Raw genomic sequence first — 6,980 nt, 5'->3', positions numbered from 1 at the left:
TTCAGGAAAATATTTAATCTCTCAGTTTCCCCATCTATAAAATAGTGACAGAAATACTAATAATGCTTTTCAGGTGTTATGAAGGATCCAGTGAATACAATGCATAAGTGCATGTAGCATAGTTCTGAAAGCATGGCATTCCACAAATCATTATTATTCTTTAGATTTTCTTTAACAGTACCTGCTACATAGTCAGGAAAGTTTTGAATACTTTACTTTGTTTTTATTATGAGACTGAGCTGAGGCCTTATAAAAATCTTACTTCTTTGCTAAACCTTACAAATAAGTGTGATATGTCTGTCTGCTGCCGCCGCCGCCGCCGCCACCACCACCACTGCCGCTGCCACTGCTACCACCACCGCCACCGTCACCCACGCTGCAACCATGCCACCCTACACCATCATCTACTTCCCTGTTCAAGGGTGCTGCGAGGCCATGCACATGCTGCTGGGTGACCAGGGGCAGAGCTGGAAGGAGGAGGTGGTGACCATGGAGACCTGGATGAAGGGCTCATTCAAGGCCTCCTGTCTGTGTATGGGCAGCTCCCCAAGTTCCAGGATGGAGACCTCACCTGTACCTGTCCAATGCCATCCTGTGACACCTGGGCCTCTCCCTTGGGCTCTATGGGAAGGACCAACAGGAGGCGGCCTTGCTGGATGTAGTGAATGATGGTGTGGAGGATCTCCTCATCTACACTAACTATGAGGCAGGAAAGGAGGAGTATGTGAAGGCACTACCAGGTTACCTGAAGCCTTTTGAAATGCTGTTGTTCCAGAATGAGGGGGGCCAGGTCTTCATCGTAGGTAACCAGGTCTCCTTTGCGGACTACAACCTGCTGGACTTGCTGCTGATTCACCAGGTCCTGGCCCCCAGCTGCTGGACCCCTTCTTCCTGCTCTCAGCCTATGTGGCACACCTCAGCACCAGACTCAAGCTCAAGGCATTCTTGGTGTCCCCCGAGCTCGAGCTCGTGAACCGCCCCATCAATGGCAACGGGAAGCAGTGAGAGCTTGTGGCACCCTGGGCGGGAAGCTAGGGGGCTGCCTGACTTCCTTTCTCCCTGACCAATAAAATTTTCAAGTGAGAAAAAAAAAAAACAAATAAGTGTGATATATATTTTGCAGAGAAAGAAACTGAACCTTAGCACTATGGACTGAATGCTTATTTCCTCCCAAAATTCATATGTTGAGGACTAACTCCTGAAGCAACAGTATTTAAAAACAGAACCTTTGAATATTGATGAGATTTAGAAGAAGCCAAGAAGATGAAGCCCACATGGTAGAATTAGGGCCATTCTAAGAAGAGAGGGAGACCAGTACCCTCTCTCTCTGTAATGTGAGGATACAGCGAGGAGATGGCTTTCTGCAAACCAGGAAGAGGCCTCTCCCCAGGAAGAAAACCCACTGGCACCTTTATCTTGGACTCCCGAGTCTTCAGGTCTGTGAGAAATAAATCTTGTTAAAGCCACCCAGTCTAGGGTATTTTGTTACAGCAGTCTGAGCTGACTAAGGCACTTAGCAAGGCTAAGTAAGGTCACCCAAGATCATACAGCTAGTAAGTAATTGCATCAGAATTTGGTTAAGTATTTGCTGCCAAAGCCTGCACTTCTCCCACAAAACCCCACTGCCACCCAATGTGGAAGGAACACTACTTGGGTTTCTCCAGATAGAACGTCCCCCAGAGCCCACCTGGAATCCAGCCAGTATACTTTGCTGTCTGTGTTACCACATGTAAGTCACTTGACTTTTCTGTTCCTTGCTTTCTTCACCTGCAAGGTGGGGATAATAGTAATAGTCTATCTCACAGCATTGTTTTTTTTTAATTTTTTATTTATTTATTTATGATAGTCACACACACACAGAGAGAGGCAGAGACACAGGCAGAGGGAGAAGCAGGCTCCACGCACCAGGAGCCCGACGTGGGATTCGATCCCGGGTCTCTAGGATCGCGCCCCGAGCCAAAGGCAGGCGCCAAACCGCTGCACCACCCAGGGATCCCTATCTCACAGCATTGTTGAGAGAATTTTATGGAAATAAATGAAATACTTAGAACAGTGGCTGGAGTATAGTAAATTTTATATTACTGTTATTATTACTAATTATATAACCCTGGGATTAATCCAGATTCATCTTTGGGACAAGGGAGGAAAGAGCAACAGATACTTTCTTTTCAGCATAGATTGTGAGATTTATCTAGTACAATACTAGTGTATTACTTGTGGAATATTAACTTTGTGGTTTCCTGAAATCATCCCGGAGGATTTTAGAGCAGAACCATACCGGTCACCGGCAGAATCACTAGCAGAGCTTTTCAAAAACAGATCACAATCCATACTCCCAGCCCTCACCCCACTCCTACCTCCTACCCCCGAGTCTGATTGCTAATCAGGTGGGTCAGAAATACTCACTTTTAACAAGTAGCCCACACGACTCAGCGGCACAGCTTTCTATCCGAGCACATTTTAAAATGAGAAAAACCCAGAGAGGTTGCATGACTTTCCCAAAGTTCGGGACTCTTTCTACCACAGGGTGTTAACATTCACACCGATGTCCCGCCTGATTATCCCAGGTCTATCACCAGGACAGTATTTCACCCTTGCCAGCCAAAAGAATTAGACACTCACTAGAAATGCTGAACTAGTCTCACATCCACACCCCTCCTCCTAAGTACCAGGGCTGTTAGAAAGCTGAGGGAAGGAGCAAGGCTTGTGTGGCAGCGCCAGAGCTCACCTCCCCTCCTCTGTGAGCTAGGGTGACACACGTGGAGAAAAGGTAACTCACTTGAACGGGCTTGCATTCTTGGCCTGGCATAAATTCTATAGGATTCTGCACGGAAACATGTCATTTATCTTCTATTTGGCTTAACCTCAGTTTGAAAAATAATCCTAGGTTAGCCTTTTGAAAAGCATCTTATCTCTCTTTTGTATTCTTAACCAGACATGACCCTCTTTTTCTGTTGTTTTGGCCACTCCTGACACTGGGGTTGAGGCTGAACCCACTGATCCTGCAGAAGACCCAAGTTGTTCATTTACTTACTCTCCGATAAGAGTAACTCTTAACTGTGTATGGAGATCCACCAAATGGTTTTCATAGCAAAAATACTATTGACTTGTAAATGGAGCCTTAAAATCAGCAAAGGCTTTTTCTCTGAGAGCTCCCAGGTATTTCAAGAAATCTAAGACCGAAGGGGAAAAAAAAAATCTCTTCAAGGCTCTCATGAATCCGATCTGTAGATACCGTCAAACAACTGCCTTCACCATTGTTTTAAAACATAGGAATGCAGCCTCTTTTTGAGGGTTGTTTCTAAGTATCTCCCAGGCAGGGATAGCTAATAAAATGGGAACAACTGGAGTCGCCAAGAGAAAACCAAGAGAATTGTTATAAATGTCTGGTCTTACCCAGTCAGCAGCTAAGCTGGAAATATGCCAGTTGCTAAGAAGGTTGCTTCTCCATTCCTAAAAAAGGAAGAAAAAAAAATAGTTATGGAGACTTGTTTCGAGTTCTTGATACAGATACTTTCTACATGAAATCTTTCCTTTGGATGGCCAGGAGCAGGGAGTTGGAGGAAAAACAGTCACTTTTTAACCTGTTGTTTTTTTTCTCCTGAAGCCCAGAGGAAAAAGAAATGTTCTCATAGTGAACATCTTGTACTTCCTTTATTATAACACTCATCAGTCTTATAATTGCTTGTTCAATATCTGTCCTCCAATTAGATTATAAATTCCATGAGAGTGACTATGGAATCTGCTACTGCGTCTCTGGTCTAGAGCCCTGTTCAATGCTCACTAAACATCTTTTGATCAAAATGCTTAATAAATCACATAGAAGCTATAGCCTTCAACAGGGGTGATTGGAACTAGTAAGATTTAAATTGCAGATGAACCCACTATGGGGAGTTGAAGTTGCTATATGTACCCAAGGTAGTAAAGTATATAGTGGAATTAATTGGATGAACAGGGTGAATTTCTAGTTTTGAAGACAAAAGCAGAGAAGAATCTTGCAATTGCATTGAACCTGGTGGGATGACATTGGTAATTATTAAGAATCAAAGAAAAAAATGCCAAATTTCTCCTAGGTTTGGCTGCTTTAAAATGTTTCATCTTGGGGTGCTCAGTTAGTTGAGCATCTGGCCCTTGATCTCAGCTCAGGTCTTGATCTCAAGGTCACGAGTTCGGGGGCCACCTCCCCCTGCCCCCCCCCACCCGGCATTGGGTTCCATGCTGGATGTAGAGCCTACTTTAAAAAAAAAGTTCCATTTATTATATAGCACATATTAGTGTTTTAGGTTCAGTTTGTTTTAACAAAGAGGAGTTTTAGATTTTTTTAAAGGCAATAATGTAAAAGTAGTCACATCTGTGGTTTAAACTGTATAAATTCTACAGCACTATTACATCCTAAAGCCATCTGTGGTAGTGTAACATCATTGCTGGTTTTGTTGTTGATAAAGCTCTTGAAAAATAAACTTCAAAGTTAAACATATGAAATGTCTGCAATAATGTCATAAATGCTGCATGCTTTAAAAAATTAAGTGAACAATATCATCTCATTGATACAATCCTTTTTGATGGGAGGAATATCTATCTGAAGACATGATGAAAGCCTAATTGAAAAATGGTTGAAAGTGTATCTCAGTTGAACTTCAATCCTTGGAGGTACTGCCTGTTCTGAAGAAAGCTGAGAGAAATGGACTCAGAATTGTAACAGCAGATCAGGATCAAAATTGGAGAGCTATGAACATGTAACATAAAGGAGACAAATATATTCGTAATAACTTTTTAGTTAAGAAATTTTGAATAGACTACACTTGGGGAAAAAAATCACTTGTAGTAATATATATCTAGAAATTTAAATATTTGACTGGTTTTTAGAAAATCTACAATTTGGCAGCTTTATTGAGGTATAATGACATACAATAAACAGCATATATGTAAAGTGTACAATTTGATGAGTTTTGACATATATTTAAATCTGTGAAACCATCACCACAATCAAGTAAAGCCATTAGCCTCAAAAGTTTCCTCATGACCCTTTATGTTCTCTCCCTCCTGTTCCTTCCCCCAAGCAAACTGATCTGTTTTCTTTTTTCTTTCTTTCTTTCTTTCTTTCTTTCTTTCTTTCTTTCTTTCTTTCAGTAAGCTCCATATGGGACTTGAACTGATGACCCTGAGATCAACTGTTGTATGCTCTACTAACTGAACCAGTCAGGCACTCATCCTTCTTTTTTTAATTAAAAAAACTATTTTTTAATTGTGATAAAAGAAACACACAGCATAAAATTTATTATCTTAACAATATAACAAAGATCAAAGCAGAGATTAATGAAATTGAGAATAGAAAAAATCAGCAAAACTATGAGTTGCTTTTTGAAAAGGTCAACAAAATTGAGAAATCCTTAGATTAAATTAACTAAGAAAAAAAGAGAAAAAACTGAACTAAAATCAGAAATGAAAGAGGGGGCATTTCTAGCAGTGCTACAGAAATAAAAAGGATTCTAAGAGACTACTACAACCAATTATATGCCAACAAACAGAATAACTTAAAAGAAATGGAACAAGTCTTAGAAGCAGACAACCTACAGAGACTGAATCACATAAAGAAAGAAAGTCTGAACAGACCATAACTCCTAAGAAGATTATATCAGTAAACAAAAACCTCCCAACAGATTCCTCTGGCTCATAGATGTCTGAGCTAGAGCATCAGGAAAAGACTAAAGATTAGATTGTAAGAAAATATAGAAGCCATGTTTCAAAGACCTGAATTACAAGTATTCATCAGTTTATAAGACATGAGTCTCAAATAGCTAGTAGTCTGGTTCTCAAAAGATCTCTAAATTGTGTGCAGTTACTTCAGAAAGTGGGTCAGGACTCTGTCATAATATAGGTGGAAGGAAAAAAAATCCAGCAACAATATTTTCTCTAGCAGCAAATAAGATGTGGCAATCAGAGGAAAGTGCGGTATACCAAATGGGCAATGTCAGTCAAAACACAGCATGGCACAGAATATCAGTATTACGGCCAGGCCTCAGAGACTTGGTGTACCAGTAGGTGAAAGGGCATCTTGAACTTATGTGGGATGGAAAGTAGATTCAAGTGAATGCACAAATAAAAATAATTCCAAGTGACAGGCAATGATCATTATAGCAGGTAACACATGTCTAGGTGACCAGACAAAAAAGAAGACATAGAATTGATTATGCCTCTTTAGCCATTGTTTGGTAGTCTCATTTCCAAATCATATATTGTCTCTATAGTTTCTAAGGACAAAGACTAAAATATATACACATCCTAACAAAGAAGAGCCCAAGACCAGATGGTGTCACTGGAAAATTCTACCAAACATTTAAAGAAGAATTAACTCCAATCCTTCTCAAACTCTTGCAAAACACTGAAGAGGGAACACTTCCAAATTCGTTCTATGAGTATTAGGTTGATACCAAAGCTAGATAAAGACACTACAAGGAAACTCCAAACCAATATTCCCAATGAATTCTGTTGAAAAATCCTCAACAAAATACTAGCAAACGGAATTCAACAGAACATTGAAAGGATTGTACACCATGACCAAGTAGAATTTATTCCTAGAGGGTTCAACATATAGCAAACAAACATGCTCAATATCACTAATCACTAGAGAAATGCAAATTAAAACCACAATGAGATATCATCACATACTCATTAGGATGACTACTATAGAAAGAAAGAAAAAGAAGAAAGAAAAAGAAAGAAAGAAAGAAAGAAAGAAAGAAAGAAAGAAAGAAAGAAAGAAGAAAGAAAAGAAAGAAAGAAAGTCAAACAAGTGTTGACAGAGGTGTGGAGAAGTTAGAGCATTGTTGGTAGGATTTTTAAATGTTGCAACCACCTTGGAATATAGTATGGCAGGTCCTCAACCATTTTAATTACTCATTTAATTAATACCTTAAATTAACTACTAATATGATTATTCATATTATTTTAAGTAGAACTACCATATGATTAGCAATCCC

General features: G+C 39.9%; 2 pseudogenes; both read left to right on the top strand.

The window, feature by feature from the left end:
- Nucleotides 1–384: 384 nt before the first annotated feature.
- LOC129500871 (glutathione S-transferase P-like) lies at nt 385–1,005 on the top strand (annotated as a pseudogene).
- Nucleotides 1,006–5,738: 4,733 nt separating this feature from the next.
- On the top strand, nt 5,739–6,182 carry LOC129499767 (single-stranded DNA-binding protein, mitochondrial-like; annotated as a pseudogene).
- The last annotated feature ends 798 nt before the right edge of the window (nt 6,183–6,980 follow it).

The sequence above is a fragment of the Nyctereutes procyonoides genome, unplaced genomic scaffold (genome assembly GCF_905146905.1).
Source record: "Nyctereutes procyonoides isolate TBG_1078 unplaced genomic scaffold, NYPRO_anot_genome, whole genome shotgun sequence".
NCBI lineage: Eukaryota > Metazoa > Chordata > Mammalia > Carnivora > Canidae > Nyctereutes > Nyctereutes procyonoides.
The sequence above is the reverse complement of the archived record's forward strand: the minus strand, read 5'-3'. Positions and strand labels throughout refer to the sequence as shown.